Raw genomic sequence first — 23776 nt, 5'->3', positions numbered from 1 at the left:
GTTTTCATGGCAGTAAAAAGTGCCGTTGGAAATGGGGCCTCGCCCTCCAGCGGGGAAAAAGCAAGTTCCCTGTTCTCCAAATGACCTGTCCCCGGGACTTAGCAGAGCTCTGGACAGGGGGGGCTGCCTGATTTCGAGGTGCTCAACACGCTTGCTTTGCCGGAGGCGTGTGCGGGGGCGGGGCAGCTCTCGTAGGCGGGCGCCTTCGGCGAGGAGCAGCAGATATGAATGGTTCAGCAGGCGGAGCGGGCTTACAGTCCCACCGATAGGTGACATTACCCATCGCCTCAGACTGCTCTTTCACCGCCTTGAATTCCTGGGTGAATTTACAGACGGTGTCGCAGAACAGGCCAGCTTGGGATATGGTGGAGTCAAGAAAATGGACTTTGTCGACTTCGCGCATGTCAGCCAAGTTAAGCCAAAGGTGGCGCTCCTGGACCACTAATGTGGACATTGTCCTCCCCGATGCACACGCAGCGGACTTAGTGGTCCGAAGAGCATAGTCGGATGCGGTGCGAAGCTCACAAGCCTGGGTTGGACCCACCCTCGTCAGCCAGCGCCTGCACTTGATAGCGCTGGTAGGTGTCCATCGCGTGCAAGGTGGAAGCAGCCTGGCCCGCAGCCTTGTAAGCTCTAGCTCCGAGGGAGGCAGATAACTTACAGGCTTTGGACGGGAGACGAGGCGGACCCCACCAAGAAGAGGCACCACGCGGACAAAGATTGACCGCAATTGCGCGCTCGACAAGAGGAATCGCCACATACCCCCTGACCGCTCCACCATCAAGAGTGGTGAAGGCGGAGGGACACGCAGCACAGGCAGAAAAAAGTGCCCTCCAGGACTGCGTGAGCCTACTGTGCACCTACGGGAAGAAGGGGACGAGAGGCTTCGAATGCTTTACCCTCTGGTCCTCTACATAGCACCCATCTAGCCGGCAGCAGCCAGGGAAAGCACGGCTAACATGTCCGTTTCAGGATCCGTTTTGACAGCGCTCACCTGCCCGAGGGGGGCGAGCGGGCCTGGATTCCCGTAGGACAATGAAAGCCCACCCACCGATACAGCAGTGGACGTCTGGTCCGCGGCGTCATCGAACGTAAGGGCTACCATCAGACGAATCACTTCCTCCGCTCGAAGCTTGGATGGAGTGCTTGGAGGAGCAGGAGGTCCGTGGGCCCGGAGGCGACGGATTATCTCCCACTGGAACCCTCAGATCTGCCCGAGTGCCTGCTGCAGTGCAGGGCACAGCTGGGGTGGTTCGTCCTTTTGTAAAGGCTAGCCGCGGTCTTAACTGCGCAACAGTTATGACATTGCAATGACGACATGAACTGCCAGCGAGCAGCGCATTAACATGCTGGACCCCCAGACATGCAACGCCGTGCCCGTGCCCATCATCCGGGGACAGGAAACCACCGCATCCAGAAACGCACGGTCGGAGCACCATCCTGCAAAGGACGTGCTGCACGACTGTGTTGCTCTTTTAGTGAACTTGCAACTTTATACGCACCGCTCTGGAGGACCGGACCCAAAAAACGCCAGGCAAGGGAGAAACCCAGCTCCACCGTCTGCCGCTGCGTGTACACACTCTGGACCGGGAGAATGCTCTTGTTCACTCGAAATCGCTGAATCACAGCAGGAGGAACCCTCATCGACCCTCTCAGAAGGCTGTACTAGTCTCTGAAGCGAAAAGGATGGCGTTTCCTTGCTTTCCCAGTGCTTATATGCGGAGCTAATTGGCAATAAGGCACACATGCGCAAGCTTACGCTGCCAACTCATTTGGCATTTCATTGGCCAGTTGTATACTCTTTCAGACAATTGGCTTTCTGAAACGAAATCCCCATTTGTGGATTAAATAAATCCACTAATAGCATTGAAGTTCCCCATCCAAAGGTAAAAGTCTGGAGAGCTCAAAATTCAAGCTGCTTAGAGTCTAATATAAAGTTTATACAGTCAGTGATGGTTGGGAGAACCATGTCATTTGCTGGTATGGGTTTATTATCTATTATCAATACCACAATCAACGTAGCTCTATATAAGAAAAAAATAATAAATTGAGCACTTCATGCTTTACACCTCTGACAAGCTTTTTGGAGATGAAAATGGAGATTTTATTTTCCTGCAGGTTTTGGCACCTGCCTACAAAGCCAAGTACCTGTTTTAATAGCCATGAATTAACTATACATGATTGGCCTCATTGGACCTAAATCCCATTGAAAGAGGAAGATGAGGAAGCAGAGAGCCCGAAATGCAGGTGAGCTGAAGGCCAATATCTAAGCAACTTGACCTCGCATAACACAGGTCAAAGCCTGATCGCCTCCATTCCATGCCATTTTGCAGCTATAATTAGTGCAAAAGGAGGTCCAATAAAGTATTGAGGACACAGTACAGTACATTTTCAGAAGGCCAACGTGTAAGTATTAGGGATCCTTTTTTATTGGTCATATGAAATATTTGAAATTTGTGAAATACAGGATTTAAAACAAATACTAGCTTGAAATAATTCACTTTGTGTTAAGTGAACTAATATACTACACTAAGTTTCACTTTTAGAAACAAAGTAATAATATAAATGTATATAAAAAACTTTCCCAAGATATTAAAATTTTTGGCACATTCCTGTATGAGCTACTTCAGTACAAATGGGCCACTGTGGTGAAGAGTTTGCTCCAGCCTGAAACAAACATACCTTAACAAGCTACAATAATCAACATCTTCAAGGTTTGAGCTTGATTAAGGTTTAAGGTGAACTCTGTAGGACAGTGGCCCTCTTAGACCAAAGTTTCCAATCCCTGATTTACAACTTGGTACTAATTAATGATGAGTTTCTATGATGAATTTAATAGTATCCTGCTCCATTCATTAGAATATAGGTTTATTTATGACAGAGAGAGAAAGCAACTGAGAAAGATTGATTGAGCAAGTCTGTTGAGACTTCCAGAAAGAGCAATAATACTTAATAAACAACAGCAGCTATTATACAATTGATTATAAATATTCAAAGAGTTGAAAGGCGGGGACGGATAAAATTACATGGAGATATATGATGTGTATGCCTTGGATTGAACAAGAATAGTTTAACTAGAGATTGTCCTAGTTGTTCCCAAAACAAATGATTTGTCATGTCTATCCGCTATAGGGATCTGGTCAAGGTAAGGGTGATTTTGGTTGTGTACTTATACTGGTTAAAATGTGCCGCTCACATTTCAAAAATCATCTAAATAACCACATATTTGAAGTGCAAATCGAAACGATTACCAGCAACCATCTTACTGTTTAGGCAACCATTTTTTTTTCAGCACTTTGGAAATGCACAGTGACTCCTAAATAGCACATAGAACAATTTTAGGAAATACACGTGGAATTATTATGAGCATTCATAACCTTGGACACACAGAACCCTCTTATAGCCAAGATCCTTAATTATCAGGAAACCCAGCCCTGAATTAATAGCTATGTCATGATCCCTTCTGTGGGGTCGTTCACATGATATTGTTTTAAGACGATGTGTTTCATGTTTTTTTTTATTTCATTTACATGACAGCATCAATTTAGAGCCCAAATTTAGTTGAAATACGGACAATTTCAACAGCTGTGGTAAAAAAAATGTAAACTAAAAGTTTAACCAAGTGCTTGGATCTGTCCATAAATTAGCCAAATTTGAATTGAAACAGGCCAGCATTTTAAAAAATGTACAAGAAGATTGCAAACATGTATATTACGACTGAATCCTGCACACTGTAATTATTAGTTTTCCTTAAAACATCTCTTTTTCTCTAAACGTCCAACTCCTATGTGTGTGCTGATGTCCAGTCCCCCGCTGCTGCAGTGTGTGATGATTGCCGTGTGCAGACCACCCGCAGACCCTCGCAGCGCGAGAAACACGGCGCTCATCTCGCAAAATTCAGCACAAGGCCTCCGCCACTACCACTGCCTCGGCCGCTGCCTCGTTTTACGCTAAATTAACCAACATAAATTGGCCGAACAGAGCAAAAAATGGTTTAATAGCTAGGGGTGTCTGCTGGAAAACAGAGAGTGGGTAGAGAGAGAAAGTTTTGGAGAGGAAAACAAGACCAAACCAGAACGAAAGATCGCTCGTAAAGTTAAAACCAAAGCCAGACGGAACTGAATGCTCTGGGTTTCAGATATTCTCTTTGAACAGAGAAATTCTTTCATAACTAGAGACTTTTTTTGGACTATTTTTAGGGCCAGAGAGCAGTGCAGAGAAGAAATGAAGCCACATGCACAAGAATAGACGAAAATTATAAAGACTATAAAAAAAAGTATAACTTGTGGCAAATAGTTAGTTTGGGGGCGTGAGGAGTGGGCATCTGCAATGAAAGATGAAAGATTTCGGATTTTTTGGAGTGTTTTCACCAACTCCATGCAAAGACTGTAAAGAAAGTTCTAGGAAAAGGGTGGCCCAGGGTTCATTAGGTGGGGAACAGGTCAACTAAATAAATCACTGGACCTTCTCTATTGTTCTGAAATACTCAAAAAGAAGAACTGATGAAATGAAAAATAAAATGCTATGTCATGTGTTGTGTTGTGTGTGTCTCTGTGTGTGTTTTCAGTACTTGTTGGGTATTTCAGAACAGTAGAAATGGTTTAGTAAATTATTTAGTTCACCTGTTCCCCATCTGATTCCTTTCTGAGGCCCTGTTTCCACCTGCATGCAAATCATTTTGCTGTCACACATTGCCCTTTTAAACAACAAAATACGTAAAAATTTGTTCATATTAAAGCTGTTGTTATGCTTTTAGTGCAATACACAAGCGCTATTTATTGAACAAACCCATGCCATGCAACTTGCAAGAGAGTGAGAAACATGATTTTTTTCACTACAAAAGCAAACTTAACCTCTAGAAGTAGCTATTATTTGTTTACAGCTTCAAATGCATTGACAAAAACACATCAAGCACCAGGTATTTCCTGGCAGTTTTTTCATTACTATTATTTCATAAAACACTTAATCTCCAATGTGTCCAGGAAATTGTCTTAAATGTTAAATGTCATTTCTTTAGCCTTTATCATGGCTGGATGATTTGATCCACTTTTTTAAAAAAAGAAAAAAAAATGCTTAAAAAGAATAGTTAACTAAAATATTTAAATTCTGTAATCTTTATCACATCCTCAAGTCGTTCCACAACCCTTGAAGACTATTGCTCATATTTAAAACATTAATAAACAAATCTTTAATTAAACCTGAGAGATTTCTATCCCTCTATTCAAGTTCAGATCATCAAAAATATGAAGCTTGATAAAAGGTATCAGAAATCCAAGCAAATCAAGCATTCAACTGAAGGTGTATTATATTTTATATTACATTTTATATTATCTATACAGTTAAGGTTGGCATTAGTAACCCCCCCCCACACACACACACACCGAATTATTAGCCCCACCTGTTTGTTTTTTTCCCTAATGTCTGTTTAATGGAGAGATTTTTTTTCAAAACATTTCCAAACATAATAGTTTTAATAACTCATCTCTTATAACTGATTTATTTTATCTTTGCCATGATGACATTAAATAATATTTTACTAGATATTTTTTCAAGACACTTCTATAAAACTTAAAGTGACATTAAAAGGATTAACTAGGTTAATTAGGTTAACTAGGCCGGTAATTAGGCAAGTTATTGTATATCGATGGTTTGTTCTGTAGACTATCGCAAAACAAATAGCTCAATGGGGCTAATAATATTTCCCTTAAAATGGTGTTAAGAAAATTTTAAAACTGCTTATATTCAGGCTGAAATAAAAAAAATTCTCTTAAACATAATTTGGGAAATATTAAAAAAAAATCACTGAGGGATAATAATTCTGACTTCAACTGCTTATATATATATATATATATATATATATATATATATATATATATATATATATATATATATATATATATATATATATATATGTGTGTGTGTGTGTGTGTGTGTGTGTGTGTGTGTGTGTGTGTGTGTATTACATAATGAAATAATTTTCCTTCTTATTAAAAGCTTAGTCCCTTTATTTATCTGGGGTTGCCACAGCGGAATGAACCGCCAACTTATCCAGCATATGTTTTACACAGCAGATGCCCTTTCATCTGCAACCCAGTACTGGGAAACATACACACTCATTCACACACATATACTAGAGCCAATTTAGCTAATTCAATTCACCTGTACTGCATGTCTTTAGACTGTGGGGGAAACCGGAGGACCCAGAGGGAACCCACGCGAACATGGAGAGAACATGCAAACTCCACACAGAAATGCCAACTGACCCAGCTGGGGCTCGAACCAGCAACCTTCTTGCTGTGAGGCGATCGTATCACTCACTGAGAAACAGTGTCACCCAAAAATATGATTATATTTATTCACAACATTTTTTTTTACACAGAGTAATCATTAATGGTAGGTTATTCAATCATTAATAAAATGTTCTTGCACCAACATTTCAATCAAACGGTCAATGAGGTCTAATTGTATGTATATATATATATATATATATATATATATATATATATATATATATATATATATATATATATATATATATATATATATATATATATATATAATGATGATGGTTCATTCCACAGTGGCAACCCCAGATTAATAAAGAGACTAAGCCAAGAAGAAAATGAATGAATTAATGAATTAATGATAATAATAATAATAATAATAATAAGAATAAGAATAATAATAATGATAATAATAATAATAATAATAATAATAATAATAATAATAATAATAATAATAATAATAATAGTAAAAGAATAATAATAGCAACAACTACTTGTTTTTAGATGTATGTTATGCCCACCAAGGCTGTGTTTATTAGTTTTTTGTAACATTATGAATAGACTGTCACTTTTTATCATTTTTATTTGTCCTTGACAGACCAAATCAGCATATTAGAATGTTTTCTCAGGTGAAGAATCATATGACACCAATGACTAGAGAAATATCAACATAATAATTATGTTCTATAATATTAATAATAATAATAATAATAATAATAATAATAATAATAATAATAATAATAATAATAATAATAATTATTATTATTTTTTTTATTATTATTATTATTATTATTATTATTATTATTATTATTATTATTATTATTATTATTATTAATATTATTTAAAAAAGTGTATTATTTTTAAGTGTGAATTTGCATTCACAAAAATAGGGAATTTTCTTTATTGTTTTATTGCATTTCTTTTGTAGAAATAGTTTATCAAAACACAAAATTTACCATGTTACTTCCTTTTTTTCCCTTTGCAGATCCCAAAATAACTATTATTTGAATCTTTAATAAACTGAAATTGAAGCCCTAATTGTGACAGTTTTAGGGTTTCAGTGTATGGTTGATCCTTCTTTATTGATTTAAGGCCTCTAGGTTTACAGGCCACGACTATCTGATTAAGGAAGTTCACACACTGGTTTATGATAGACTTTAGCATCATCAAAGTCTGTTTAGGTTCATGGTGCATCAGTGATTGAAGCTTGTTGTTCTTGTTGTGTGTTTCCCCATGTATGTTTCACGGCCATCACAAACACATGCTAGCCTGTGTTCCACTGACTGTCTGTATGCCAGTCATGTTCAGAGAGAAAGAGCGAGGGGGTGGCAATTCCTTTAAAAATGTGGGAATGAGGGCACACATACACACACACACAGAGCCTGGGCCTCTGCTTTCACACATTCCAGTTGAGGGCATATTGAGCTCATTAACATTACTAACTAACAATGCCTCTTTGTACTGGCAAGTGGGGTTCGAGAAGGCGCCAAATTGCCTCAAGTGTCTTAGTGTGTGTGAGAATGCTTGGGTGTGTGGTGTCTTCATTTGTGTGTTTCTTTTAAGGGGGAAGGGTAGTAGCATGTATATCATGTTACACAGACATGCATTAGCAAGCGGGGTTATGATTCCGCCATGCTTAATGTCGGATTCTGCCTGCAGTCATTTTGATTTGAAATTTTCCTTGAAGCTTCTTTGAATATTGTACGCTCACCAAATTGCAGTTATTGTTCAGACAAAATAGAAGCATTTGCTCTGTATTTGCTGTAATGCTGTTTGACTTCATGTGTTATTTACGTATAAACAGCAGAAGATTTTAACTGAATAATGTCTTTAATTTCAGTCATTATGTAAAGCTATCAGAAAACTCAAGCATCAGGGTTTGAATAATGATGGTGCTGTTGTCGTTAATTAAAACTATTATAAATCATAAAATTATTCGTTAAATGCATTCATTAAAGTCAGGTTGAAATGTGATAATTATACAAAAGTTTAAAAGTGTTTTTTCACAAGCACTGTAAATAATTTTACTTAAAGGGTTTACCTTTATTTAAAAAGTTTACCTTATGATTAAAGTTGTTGCACATTATCTCGCCATAATTGAGTTACTTTTACAATAAGGTAGCATTCAGAAAAAAACAAAACACCAGCAAAGAAACTCGACACAGAAGAACATAAAAACCTCACTGCCAGCTAGTGTTTCAGAAGTGTTATTGTAGAGCAACACAAACCATTCGCAGAAGTATAAATGCACAACTACACGCAAGGTATTCACCAAGGGTCACACTGATCACTCGATGCAGAAATATAAACCAGGCTTTAGTTTAGAATAATGGAAGTTGTCATCTTCATTACATCTTATAAGACTTCTGCAAAAATCCTGTTCTTCGATGAGCTAAAGCAGGGCTTCACGAATTTAGACTGTGAGGGTATTTAATCCAGACCGACTCCATTTCATATTGCAAGACCATGCGTAAAGGATTTAAATTGCAGATTTTCTTCATTGATGAATGCATAAACCTTGTAAATCAATTGTTTAGTTTGTATTTCTGTAAAAAAAAAAAAATGAAAAAAGAATACATGCCAAAATTAAATCAAAGACAATTATATTATATTATACATATTCAATGTTTTCCTGCATGACTTCCAGTGATCATACGAGGCTTCTGGTTATTAAGCAGTTTATCTTGCGTGCATGCCTGCTTTAATGCACCTTACAAAGTGATCAGTTGAATGGATGAAGACGTCAGTCTTACAGAAAAGAAAACTTGATAAAGAGAATAGACAGTTTAAAGTTGACTGTACTAATAAGTATGCATTTATTTTGCCACAAGCCAAGACAAAACCATTCTGCTTGATTTGTAATGAGACAATTGGAGTTGTAAACAGTGGACACGTAAAACGCTGCTATAAAATGAAATATGGGCATTTTAAACAACAATATCCACAAAATACAGATAAAAGGACCACAGAACTACACCTGAAGTTTTCATTACACACCTTTTGTATTTTTCACTTTCTTTTGTAGAGAGGTCTGGATGCAGTTGCAATCTGAGCTGCATACAATGCTTTTTTTAATGTGCACACCTAACCCTACCTCTCATAGTGACGTCACTATGTAGCTCCATTTAGTGCATTGTGTCTGCATTGCATCTCTGAGATATGCATCTTCATGGCTGCATCCAGATACTATTGTTCCACCATTTGTTGTGTTTTGTACAAAATTATTATTATTATTATTATTATTATTATTATTATTATTATTATTATTATTATTATTATTATTCGTATTAGTAGTAGTAGTAGTAGTAGTAGTAGTAGTAGTAGTAGTATTGTTATAAAAAGTGTATTATTTTTAAGCGTGAATTTACATTCACATAAATAGGGAATTTTCTTTCTTTATTTATTTATTGAATTTCTTTTTGCATTCATTGTCTTGTTTTGTAACTTCCTGTGTTTTTTACAAAAATGCTCTTTTGTTAGTTGTTTTGCCACATTAGCATTGTATTTAACGTGTTTGCAAATGCCAGTTTATTAAAATAAATAAATAAATAAAAACAAGTTATATAATTTGCATTTGCTCCGGACGTTTGACCTAAATAACAATTCAGATTTGGATCTTTTAATGTAGACATTAAGAAATCCTGAGCTAAAGTATTCAAAGCTTAACATCATGGTAGTATTTAGCAGAGTAGGACTGAAAGTGTAAACCTTGAAATAACCATTGGAGAGCTGTCCCTGGGGCGGTACTTTTTCAAATGGTGCTTCTTTAATATAGAAAAAAGGTCTATACTGGCACATTAAATGTACCAATGAATACATAATGTGTCCATATTATAAAAAAAATTCAAATAAATAAATAAACAAGCACAGCCCCAGTGACGACTCTTTCTATAAGAGAGATAAACATGCCAAAACCAAGAAAAAAAAGAAAGAAAAAAAACAGAGAACACAAAAATTAAAGTACATTCTACACACATTAATAAACAATATCAGCATATAAATTTAAATATTTAAATAGCACTGCTTCAGAAGACGTTTAGTGCAAAATTTCAAGTAAATGACAGCATTTATAACAAAATTGCTAACTCTTGATGGTAAATCATTAGAAACAAGTATATTTCATTGTCTGATTGTTGCCCTATGTGTATATCTGTGAATAGCTATGTTTCTAGAGAAGCTGCACCAATATGCATGAAAAACTCTCTCTGACAGTAGATTGCATCATTTTAAGAGATAAGGGTGGGGGTGACCCACACTGTACAGTATATAGCCTAATTAAAACACTTTAAATAGAAAAAGTTTGGTTGTGTCCGAAGTTGCACAAGAAGACATGCCTTCTGAATAATTACTCTCTGACCCTTAAAAATGTGTTTTATTAAGTTTGAATGTGTGTAGTATGAATGCAATCTGGATGTACCACATTCACCATGTTTTTATACTGTATTACCTACCATTTTCTTTTCATGGCAATTACAAATCCTCTCCCTTGGCCTCATGGGACAGTAAATGGTTTGTAAGACATACACTCCAGGAGCTCTCTGGAAGTACAGTAGCAGGTCAACCGGGTGCTTTTTTATGAGTACTCTGTATTTTGGACATGTTTGGTCACAAACTATTGTTCAAGCTACTGTAAGAAAAGAAAGAATGCAATTTCACAGTAAAATGTTCAGTGAGTAAACAACATTTAGATGAATACACCACTGGTAGGCCAATCTTTTATAGTAATATAATGAATAAATGTAGATGACTCTTAATAAAATACATGTTATTTAATTAATTAAGTTTATGATAACTGTTAAATTACCACCAAACCACTGAATGCAAACAAATTAAAAAACACCTATGATTTAAGCAGATATTCTTGACAGTTACAGTCACATATAAGACACACTGTCCTCTATTACACATTCAGAAGGTTTTAAGCTGTGGTGTGAGGAAACATTTTTAGATATTTAGACATTCATAATTTACAAGCTGGTGGGCTGTCTGAATACATAGTTGTTATAAAAGTGTATTTAATTTACTTAATTTACTCTCTACTGCTTAGCACTGTATAGGGAAATAAAGTTACAAACCAGTCAGAGGCAGTACCTTTCGAAGGGAACACATTTGTACATTTTTAGTAGTAGTATGTGCTTTTATGATTGTAATATGAGCTTTTTTAGGTGTTAATATGTGCACTTATCATTAGGAATGTCCAGATCTGACCATGTGATTGGAAATCAAGCCCAATTACGCGATTTCAGACTTGATCGGAATCTGAGTCCGACTTTTCGATTAGGACTCGATTATATATATATATATATATATATATATATATATATATATATATATATATATATATATATATATATATATATATATATACATATGCATATATGTGTGTGTGTGTGTGTGTGTGTGTGTGTGTGTGTGTGTGTGTGTGTGTGTGTGTGTTTGTGTTTCAGAATTATTAGTCCCCCTAAATTACTAGCCCCTGTTTATTTTTTCTCCACTCTATCATTATTATTAAAAATATTATTAAAGTAAGATTTTCTTCATTTTTTAATAAATGATAAATATGAAATTTCATTTCTTAATAAATAGCCTCATTATGTATTTATTTATGTATTTACTTATTTATTTATTTATATGATTTAAATATGATATTCGAATACGTGTTAGCTTTTGTAAGTGATTCTATGTTAATTCAGAATAGAATATATTATGTTCTCAATAATATGTGTGAAGGAAACATTAGCCCTTTATGTGCCATTTACATATATTTCAATTAACATGTAGAACAAGTGCACATTTTCACCAAAACAAATATTGGATCGCTAGTAAACAATATAATTTGCACAAAGAAATTATGGGGTTCTTCTCTAAAGAACTTTTTACCACCCAGTTTAGAACATCGTTATGGGCATTTTACCTTATAACTAACGTGGTTCAAACGATGGATCTGCGACAGAGAAACTACGGGTTTTGGGAAACACTCGTCACTAGATCGTTCTTTTCCCAAACGATGCATCCCACTATGATAGTTTAACCGTGAGTTACATCGTTGTTTGGGAAATGCATCACAGTATTTTGTACCTTTATTTCTGTGTACAAAAAAACAAAAAACAAGCTTAGCATTAAAATTATACGTTAAACGTGTGTAAGTCACATAAAATATGTAGTTTTGGAATATTATCACTTTTTTATGCAAATGTTGCTAAGTCACACTTGTATGTGTGTTTCACATGTGATTTCAATGAGAAGCTCATGAGGCGCATCTGATTTCTTCATCTTGCTCCAAACCTTTGTGACTTGTGTGTGAAGTCACCAAAAAATGGCTTCTTCAGTGTTGGTTCAAAGTTTTAGAATGATATGAAGATATCTTTTCAGCAAGCATTGATTTCGGCTTTGATTTTCAGCTCATTTTAAGAGCATCACCCTGTTAGACAAGTTTATTTTTCCCAAAGATAAGTGCAGAATCTAGTTGAAACATTCAGCCTCATTAATTGACATTCTATTTGACCCATTCCTATGTACCCTCCTCTATCTTCATCCATCCTTCATCCAGCTTTTTATTCGCTTCCTCTACTTCCCCACACACTTCCCTGCGGCTCATCTCTTCCCGGCCCTGAGAGAGAGACAGAGCGAGTGTGGAAGGAAAAGGTTAAAACAGGCCGTCTTTCAAACGCTCTTCATCGGCTGCTGGCCTGCATAATTTATGGGCTTGTTACTGTAATCAAAAATTCTTATTTATTTGGAAGGGGTTGTTGGGGTAGGGGGTAGAAAGAGGAAAAAGAAAGAGGGAGACCGTACAACACACACACACTCACACACGCAGAGACACACACTTCCCTGCGAGCCTCCAGCTTTTTATGTGAAACGAGGTGCTGCTTTGTTGTCCCCTGGGTGGGTCCTACAGCGTACTCCGACACACACAAACACAAAGACGCATGCATTCCCAATAAACTCACACACACATGCATATTAAAATTGCTTCTTTAAAAATCTTTAAAAAAACTTTATGATGGATGCAGTGCGGTGCAATGTCTGTCCCTCAGGGTGGGGTCCGACCGCTTGCTTGCAAACACACATGCACACGCATAAACAGAAACTTAGTGATTACTCTTACTTCAACCACATGTGTAGACGCATAAGCAATGCCACAGAGAGCTCGCTCCATCTGAAGGGTTGTCCATGAGTGTGCTGGGTCTGCTTTCTCAATCCTTATCATTAGGAAGGACAGGATAAACTTGAGTTTTGGAGTTCACAAGATCCCGAGGTGTTAAACACTTTGGGAATTTCTAGTTGACTTGGTTACACTTTATATTTTATTCCTCACAATTTATATTTTAACCTTTTTTTCTTGAGTTCAAAGTTCAGAAGATAAAAGAGTAGATTTTTTTTAATTAAAGTTTATGTGTAAAGTGCTTTTTACAATAATTATGTTTTAAAGTTGCATTACAAAAGACAATTCAAAAATCAGAAAAGTTAAGGAGTTGTGTATAGGGTGGACATTCAGGCCCATAGTGAAAGTGAAAGGTGTGTGAGTGTGGTTTGGGGGGGTGGGGGGCAGTTAATTTCAACAGGATCATTTGCTTATGATTGCTTGCCACTGGACCTACATTATCCAATTTACAACGCACCAATCAGTCGATTCCTAAGCTACTATAAATACCCTAGGTAGGTAACATATCACAGCTATCTACGTTTTGAAGAATCCCCCTTCCACCCCTACTCCTCCTCCTTTCTAGATGGGTGGCACAGTGGCCCAGTGCTTAGCACTGTTGCCTCACTACAGCAAGAACATCTCTGGTTCCAGTCTTCATCAAACCAACCGACGCTTCTGTGCGGAGTTTGCACGTTCTCCCCGTGCACACGTGGGTTTCCCCCGGGTCCCCTCTATCCAACAACATGCAATTTAAGTTTATTGACTAATCCAAATCAACACTATAGACATGCTCCTCTTATCCCTTTAATAATATAGTACTTATCTTTTTAAAGAGCAACTACTATCTGCTCTTCAGCCCCCATGACAGAGGAGTTATCGAGATCTACCTTGCAACAAGAGGGAGCCCCGGGCTCGAGAATCTTGTGAGCTCAGGGTTCTCTTTTGGGACAGCATGCCAAACTAACTTAATTATCAATCATCAGCTAAGTGTGAACTCTTGAAGAACTTGATTAAGAAGTTTAAATACAGCATTTTGGGGACATTTTATGAAATATTTTGTGCTGGATTATCTTGTCTTCTGGAACCATGTGCATGCTTTTTGCAGTAACAAAAATAATGACATGTTTTGTCAAGTTGCTTACTAAGATCATGTGCAAATTTTGTCATTCCGAACACACACTACATTTATTTATTTATTTATTTTTTTGAGGGGACTTAACCCAGAGGTAGACATACGGCGCAATGATGCAATATGTTGTAATAATCAATTTGCACAATATTGATAACAATTATTTAAACTTTTAGAGTGCTTTTTAAATATATTCAGAATGTGTTATTGGTACGCAACATGCAAACTCCACACAGAAATGCATACTGACCCAGACAAGGCTCGAACCAGTGACCTTCTTGCTGTGAGGCAAGATGGCTACCCACTACGCTACTGCGTCACCCTGATTTTTATTTAAACAGACATTATTATTTAAACATTTTCATATAATATGGTATGCAAAATTCTTACTTAAGCTTTTTGATCTTTAACACGTATTATGCTTATAGTAAATATGTATTCATTTGTTTATTTATTTTGCACTTTGCAAGTGTTTGGCTGTAAAAGCGCACCTGCAGGTGTTTCTCTAAACAGACGCAGGCCACCTTTAGAAGTTGTCCAAGTGCTTGGGTTTATATCCGATCAGAAAAAAGCAAATGAAGAAGCCAGTGCCTTAAAAACACAGACATGATGGGATTAGTGCCATAATAATGGCAAAAATGGGGAATGGGAGGTCACGGGACTAATCAATAATACCAAATATATAGGATGTCCCGGCTAATTCGGCCAGTTAGTCTAGAAGCTTATGGTAGCAACAGATTCTCATCTGTTAGTAAGTAAGTAACGTTAGCCTTACCCTGTTTGGCAGTCTTTTTAAACATGTGTTTAATATTTTGTGACAATGACACTGCTGCCGGCTTTCTCTTCCGCCTCTCTTTCTCGTTTCAGCCCATAGCTTTACTCAGTATGGATGAGGATGTCGCATCAAGGATTCAAGCATTACATCGGTGGGTTATGTCACATGACTTGCATCATATTATTGTGGCTTTGAGGCTTCATGGGATTTGAATTACTGGCCATAGTTTTTTTTTTTAAATTACACTTTATTATAAGTGTAAGTATAAATATATTATTTATTATATATATATTTATATATTTTTTATTATAATTTTTTTTTATTACATAAAATAATTTAGCTGAACCCCCCTGGATACGGACATGACATTATATATAAATGTGTGCTTTGGGAAACAAAGGTGATGTCTTTGTGTAGATCTTCAATAAAGTGTATTTGTGTATTATGTGCATGTGTTGTCCTCAAAGTCCTTGAATTGTTGACATCATCTCTTCACAGGTCTTGGATCTGATCAAGTGGTGCTGCAAGATTTGTAAAAGTCTTGAGATGGGCTTCCACAGGTTTTATTGTCTCACTATGGAAATTATTTTTATTCATTTATTTATTTTCCTTTTGCTCAGTACCTTTATTTATCAGGGGTCGCCACAGCGGAATGAACCGGCAACTTATCCAGCATATGTTTTACACAGTGAATGCCTTCCAGCTGCAACTCAGTACTGGAAAACACACATACACACTCAGACATACTCATATATACGGTCAATTTAGTTTCTTCAATTCACCTGTAGCACATTTCTTTGGACTGTGGGGAAAACCAGAGCACCCAGAGAAAACCCACACCAACATGGCGAGAAGATGCATACTTTACATAAAAATGCCAACTGGTCCAGCCAAGACTCGAACTAGTGACCTTCTTTCTGTGAGGCAACAGTGCTAACCAATGAGCCACTGTGTCTCCCTGAAATTATATTTACAACAAAATATTACTTTTATAGGTCCCAATGTCCCACAGCAGCTAAAACACACATTACAGATAAGTGTTTTATAATAAAAAATATATACATTTTTGTCAATCTTATATTAAATACAATAGTTACTCTCCTTGGTAATTTGTTACTTTTATAATGATGTAATTTAATTACTAACTCAGTTACTATTTATGAGAAGTAACTAGTAACTACTGTACAGTTACTTTTAAAGGTAATTTGCACTCCATGTTGCAGTGCTTTGAGTCTGATGTTGTGTTTAAAAGTTTGACAGCACAATTTTGTAAATAAAAAATAAAATCAACTACAGAGAGTCTCAAAAACCCTTTTTGTCAGGAAATATAGTACTTTCTGTATTTCTCTACAGCATCCGGGAGACATAGACTAAAATTAACATAAAAGTAAAGCAAATCTAAATTACTATAGTATAAATACAACAACTCTAAAAAAAAAAAAAAATAATTTTTTTTTAAAAAGTGTGTTTTACCTGTACTTGTCAAAATAGTGAGTAACAATTATTTTTCAAAAAAATATATAAACCTCTGTTCTTAAATGAAAATGAATAAAAATAAAATGTGATAGCTCAGACAAAATAATGATAAATTCTTGCATGGTGAATTGAATAGATATCACTTTTCCCCCCTATAAAATGTTATGTTTGCATTCTGTCACTCATCATCATTAATTCAACATGTTCTTGTATTCTGTCTGGAATGTTTCTGGCCTTTGCATCATATCTTGCTTTATAAAAGTATATTCCACCAAAAATATTTACTATTTAATGATTCCATATAATGCAAGTGTACAAAGCCACATTAAAAACCACTAAAAGTGAGCATGATGGAAACAAATTGTTACGTGTTAAATTGGTGATGGGGCAACACGGTGATCTGGCAGATCATTCATTGAAGCCTTACTCTTTAGGAAATACAATTAAAAAATATACTAGTTGGTGTTGTAACAATATGTTGATGCTTAAGAAAGATAACTGTTTGCTTTCTGTGACATTTATTTCATGTTTTAGGATAAATATTTTTTCTTGTTAAAATTAAGCAAACAAGGCTGAGCTAAATATTTTTTTTTGCAGTGCAGATGTTAATTTTATCTAATTAATATTTTATTATTTATGACATTTTATGCTTTATATAAATTGTTGAATTGTATTTATTAAATTATATGCCCTATGAATTATATTAAGCATTTGCCCTTTAAGGCTTAATATTAAATTTAAAGACTTTAAAAGAAACAGACAATGACCAAATGAGTTTATTAAACACTGTAAAGTGTTTCAATGACTACATGTAAACATATAAATATATTTCACATTTAATATATACTTTTTTTTCATATTTGTTTTTTTTTCAACAGTTAAATTTTAACATTTCATCTCAATGTCAGCGACGCAGTGAGCAGCACAATCGTCTAACAACAAGAAGGTCACTGGTTTGAGCCTCGGCTAGGTCTGTTAGTATTTCTGTGTGGAGTTTGCATGTTCTCCCCCTGTTTGCGTGGGTTTCCTCCGGGTGCTCTGGTTTCCCCCAGAAGTTCAAAGACATGCAGTACAGGTAAATTGGGTAAGCTAAACTGGCCATAGTGTATATGTGTGTGAATGAGTGTATATGGGTGTTTCCCAGTGATGGGTTGCAGCTGGAAGGGCATCCAATGCGTGAAACATATGCTGGATAAGTTGGTGGTTCATTCCACTGTGGCGACCTCAGATTAATAAAGGTACTAAATGGAAAAGAAAATGGATGAATGAATCTCAATGTCAAGAAATGCTTCTAAATTATCACATTTACACACATCTCAATTTTGTGTGGTATGGCATAATTAAGCAGACTCTGATTTTGTGTGTTATGTCTTTCTGGTGTTTCCCACTGTCAATGGAGCAGTCCGGCGAAATGACAAAGAAAGCTGATCCTGATTGGTCCTCGTGCGTGCATTAAAAACGCTGATTGTCTCACAAAAAGAACCTTATAGAGCCAAGCTACAGTTTTTTTTAAATAAAAAGTCTTAAAATGTAAACAACATATAAAAAAACATCCCATAATGTAAATAAGATGTCATTCAATAAGAATATGTGAATGACTCAATTTTGACATAAATGTCAGATAGAACCTTATGATTCTAAGGTGACAAAATGTGTATAGAATTGCATACAATTTATTTATTTTTTTCTGATAATTTGATGCTTGTAGAAACTATGGAAACAAAATAACTGAATTAAATCCTTGAGAAGGTCATGCAATTTTGTCTCAACAAATGATCTAATAACCTGACTAACTAAATATATCAAATTAACAAACTGGATCTCTTAAAAGAATTTGTAATAATTCTGCCAAATACCTGAAAGAAATTTTATCATCACAATATTATACAATTACTGTATCTCTTAGAACTCTTATATGTCTTCACAAATATCAGTATAATATCAGAGTTTTTCCAGAGGCCAGCTAACATTACATAATGTGTGTCTTGTACACTGTAAAAAATCCAACTTGAAAAAAGCTGAAATTATTTTTGTTGTTGTTGTTGTTGTTAGTTTGGCAAAAATTAATAAAAAAATGTCTGTACAGCTACATTTAACGCGCTTACTTAACCTAAATAAAAAATTTCTTCATTATATTAAAAAAAGATTAGTTTTGTAAGCATAACTTTGTAAGTTCATTCAAAAAGATTTTAGTCAACTTGTTACTCTAAGATAATTTAATCTCAGACCTCACATGAAAACAAATAGAGGCTGCTGTATTTCTAGCCCTAAAAATGACGAAAATAATATCAACACCAATAATAACATTAATGTCATTATTTTTAACAACAACAACAACAAAAGTATACTGCAATAATGCTACCGTAACTTGAAATTATTATTGATTTGTAATTTTAAATAAGAAATGTTGTAGAAATACTTTCAAATAATAATTTAACTTTTAAAACAACCACCCAAATGATAAATCAAATGCTCAAACAATCAAATAATAAATCAAAATGCATTATCAAATCAGAAATCATATTTATTTTCATGAACAATTCATTAAAATCCTGTAATATTTAAATGACAAATCAAGTGCTGAAACTATAATGCTGCGGTCACACTAGAGTTTGTGCATCCACAATGCTGTTGTATGGTGTTGTTAGTAAAAGGGGCAGGATTAAACAAGATGATTAGACATTTTAAAAAGCATGCGATTGGTCCATATTATAAATTTTTGTCCAGAGAGGTCATGTTTTGATCATCGGTTGGTCTCAAATAGTCACTTGATGCAATTTCGCAGGTCAGAGTTCACTAAGCTTGAAATTTGCAACGCAGCGGACTGCGAAACTTGTTGTGCTTGAGCATGATCCGTGCTTGAGCCCGATTCAGCACACTCACACTTCTCAAACGATCCGGGAAATGGGCCTGGGCACGGTACGGATGGCATAGTGTGAGTAGGCCCTTAAAAGGTTTTGTTACAGAGTAGATCACCTCTCCAGAAAACTAAAAATCTTTTGTTAACCCAACTCAATATTTTTTATATTACTGGCAAATAATTTAGGTCAGTGCATCTGGTGTTTTCAAAAGTTAAATGAATAAGAAAAAGCGAAAGGAAATGATGGGAAATTATTCCATAAATGGGCAAGCAGGCAAGACACAATTTAAGAGACACAAGTTACTGATAGCATGGCCTGACTTTAAGCCTAAACTTAAACTAGAAACAAAATGCAAACTTGATTGTTTAATTGGAATGTTGCTCCAGGACTGATTCAGGAGCATGTTGCACTTGGTAAAATCAGGTTCTGCCCCAAAGCACTTACTTTGAATAGGATTGAAGTATCATTGTCCCATGTTTCCTCCAATCTTTTCTATCTTTATAGCTGAACTTTTTTGTCTGCAACTAAAAGAAAATTAGGCAACGGAATGGCGCAATAGGTAGTGCTGTCGCCTCATAGCAAGAATGGTGCTGGTTCGAGACTCGGCTGGGTCAATTTGCGTTTCTGTGTGGAGTTTGCATGTTCTCCCTGCGTTCACTTGCGTTTTCTCTGGGTCTTCTGGTTTCCCCCACAGTCCAAAGACATACGGTCCAGGTGAATTGGGTAGGCTAAATTGTTCGTAGTGTATGAGGGTGTGTAGATGTTTCCCAGAGATGCGTTGCAGGTGGAAGGACATCCACTGCGTAAAACATGCTGGATAAGTTGGCGGTTCATCCTGCTGTGGTGACCCTGGATTAATAAAGGGACTAAGCTAAAAAGAAGTGATGATAAAAGCTAAATTATATAAAATTAAATTTAAGATTTTGACAGGACTTTGCATTATTTGTTTCCCCATTATTAACACTTTGTAAGTCCCTTTGGCATTGTGTGTTATTTTTTGCTTTTGCATTAAAAGATAACTCGGTATTGTAAAGTAGCAAATGCTTTATTTGTTTTTTAAGATTACTTTTATTTTTTAAATATGTGAGTACAATTTAAATCTGCATTTTTTTTTTTTTTTTACTTTACTCATGTATATTATTGATCTGATACTTGTACTTTTTAATAACAATGTTTATTCACTATATTCGTCTTTGTAATTTTTGAGTGCTTTTAACACTCCTGGTAAGATCTTTCACACAGTCCTAAAGAAATGTTTTCCAACCCCGGGAAACTCCAGCTCCAGAGGTTTGGCCAGATCTCTGGCCACTATGGTTTTCAAAAAGCATCTGCCATCCAATGTGGTTTGTGTAAACTGTCTTGTGGAGAAAGAGGAAACAAGTAAGAGAGATTGTTGTGTTCCGAGAAGGTGACAATCCTCTTTTGTCTCAGGGCAATCATCTAAAAGATTGCATTAAATAACCCATAGTGATAGAACTTATCTTTCTGTATATTTTGAAATAAAATGTTTGGTGTACAATCTTAAGCAGATCATAATTTTTTTAGAACCCCAATCTATCTTCAAAATCCAAAAAGACCATAAAATTTAATGCCAAAAGTAACTTCTGAAGTCTTTGAATTCCTGACGTCAAAACCCAGAATCATTTGCACATCAAAGATGTCTGTGCATTTGGTCATAAATTTATCCTGCTCAGTCATAATGAGAAAGCAGGACAGATAATATTCCTCCTAAACACCAGGGGCCAGTTGCATAATGTGTGCATAAGTTACAGCTTAACACAGTTTTGACATAAAGGGTCATAAACTTATTTGAAAAGTAATATATGTATAACCCAAATATTAATGTATTCGGAGCAGGTCAAAGACAAGACGTTGTTTTTAACATGTTCTAAATATAAATGCATACATTGAGAGCATATAAACGTAAAGGGTGACACGGTGGCTAAGTAATTAACATGTTTGCCTCACAGCAAGAAGGTTGTGGTTCAAGCCTTTCTGTGTGAGTTTCCATGTTGTCTGCTGGGTTTCCTCCAGGTGTTCTGGTTAGCCCCACAGTCCAAAGACATTCAATATAGATGAATTGGGAAAACTAAATTGGCGGTATTGTCTGAATTAAAGTGTGTGGGTGCTTTCCAGTTTTGAATTCTCGAGCCATTAGGTTCAGTGTTTAAATAACAACAGCTTATGAATTTACTTTAAACACAGGTAGCAGGGTACAGTGTCGCATTCTGGTTCCACTTTTGCTTAAGCACTGTAAATCCAGGGTACTGATGATGATATGAATGATATGCGGCAAGTTTCACTTTTACATGAAAGTGTTCCTAGCTTTAACACTCCAATTAGACATTTTGCACATGGACATTACACAATCCCAGTTGTAACACCAACAAATACTATCTTGACTTCTAGTTGATCATTTGGAAAAGTGGCAGAAGGTAGACTTTTCAGATGAATCATCTGTTGAACTGCATCCCAGTCAATACAGCAGAAGACCTATTGGAAGCCATATGGACTCAATTAAGATTCTCACAGAAATAAGCAAAGTTTGGTGAAGGACAATTCATGGTTTGGGGTTACATTCAGAATAGGGGTGTGTGAGAGAACTGCAGAGTGAATGGCAACATCCAACAGCCTGAGGTATCAAGACATTTGTGCTCCCTACGACATTACAAACCACAGGAGAGGGCAATTTTGTTCAGCAAGATAGCGCTCCTTCTCATACTTCAGCATCCACATCAAAGTTCCTGAAAGCAAAGAAGGTCAAGGTGCTCCAGGATTGGCCAGCCCAGTCACCAGGCATGAACATTATTAAACATGTCTCAGATAAGTTGGAGAAGGAGGCACTGTAGATGAATCCAAAGAATTTCGATGAACTCTGGGAGCCCTGCAAGAACGCTTTCTTTGCCATTCCAGATGACTTTATTAATACGTTATTTGATTCATTGCAGAGATGTATGGATGCAGTCATCCAAGCTCGTTCATACAAAATATTAATTAGTTTTCCACTGCCTCATGACTTTATATTCTATACTGTGCTTTATTTCTCTTAAGTGACAAGACTTCTGTCTAAGCAAAGTCAGACATTACTCTTCTAATAAAACAATTAAAAACCAAGGCATGATCATATTTTATTTTGGTAAAATAACCATAATCTAGAAGCCTTTGCCTTTTATGTAAGCCACTTCTGAAACCAAATGATCAACTAGAAGTCAAGTTATTATTTGTTGTTTCTAAAACTTTTGTCAGGTAGTGTACATTCACATTAACATGGACAGAGCAAAGAGAGGGAGCAAAGAAATGGGAAATAGTATATGAATTGCATCCCTACATACACAGATATACATACATGGATACAAACATGCACACTCTAATGTGATGATAATCTTTTATTATTTCGTTGCTTGAAACCCCCTTTGTTTCATCCTTGACCCAAGCTGATGTTTTAATTGATAGGGCTCAATCACTTAGGAATAAATCATGTTGACATTTAAATGTTAAGCTTTAAGAAAGAGAGAGAGAGAGAGAGAGAGAGAGAGAGAGAGAGAGAGAGAGCATTATGTGAATAAATTACTTGTTAGAGTCTTTTCAACAAAAACCCTAACTAAAGTGCTGCCAAATAAAATCACAATAAATAAAAAAAATAATAAATAAACTCATATGAATTAGTAATTTCCTGTTTTTATATCTGTTTTTGTTTATTGGGGGTGGAACGGTTCACGGGGGGCATGGTTTGATGCCTGTATCAGGAATAAGCAAGAAATTCACAGTGCTTAGTTTATTTTGAACATGCAGGCAGGACTGTTTTGCACATTCAACTACAGAAACAGACATCTTCTTGTGACACAAAAGTACAAAATACAATTTAAAATTGTTTATTAAACTTTCTAAGGTTGTGCGTAAAACTGAGGCCTTGAGATTAAGAACCTTTCAAATCTATATTTTCACATTTTGAGTAATATGATTTTTTTTATTTGGATTGGGAACATTATATTATATATGTTTATTTTACTTGAAGATAGACAAAAAATGTTTCTCTATGTTTTCTAAGGAGATAACATTTTTCCGTGTCAGTATTAAAATTAAAAATAATAAAAATATTGT

Source organism: Danio rerio, chromosome 19, assembly GCF_049306965.1.
Source record: "Danio rerio strain Tuebingen ecotype United States chromosome 19, GRCz12tu, whole genome shotgun sequence".
NCBI lineage: Eukaryota > Metazoa > Chordata > Actinopteri > Cypriniformes > Danionidae > Danio > Danio rerio.
Note: the sequence above shows the minus strand (reverse complement) of the source record.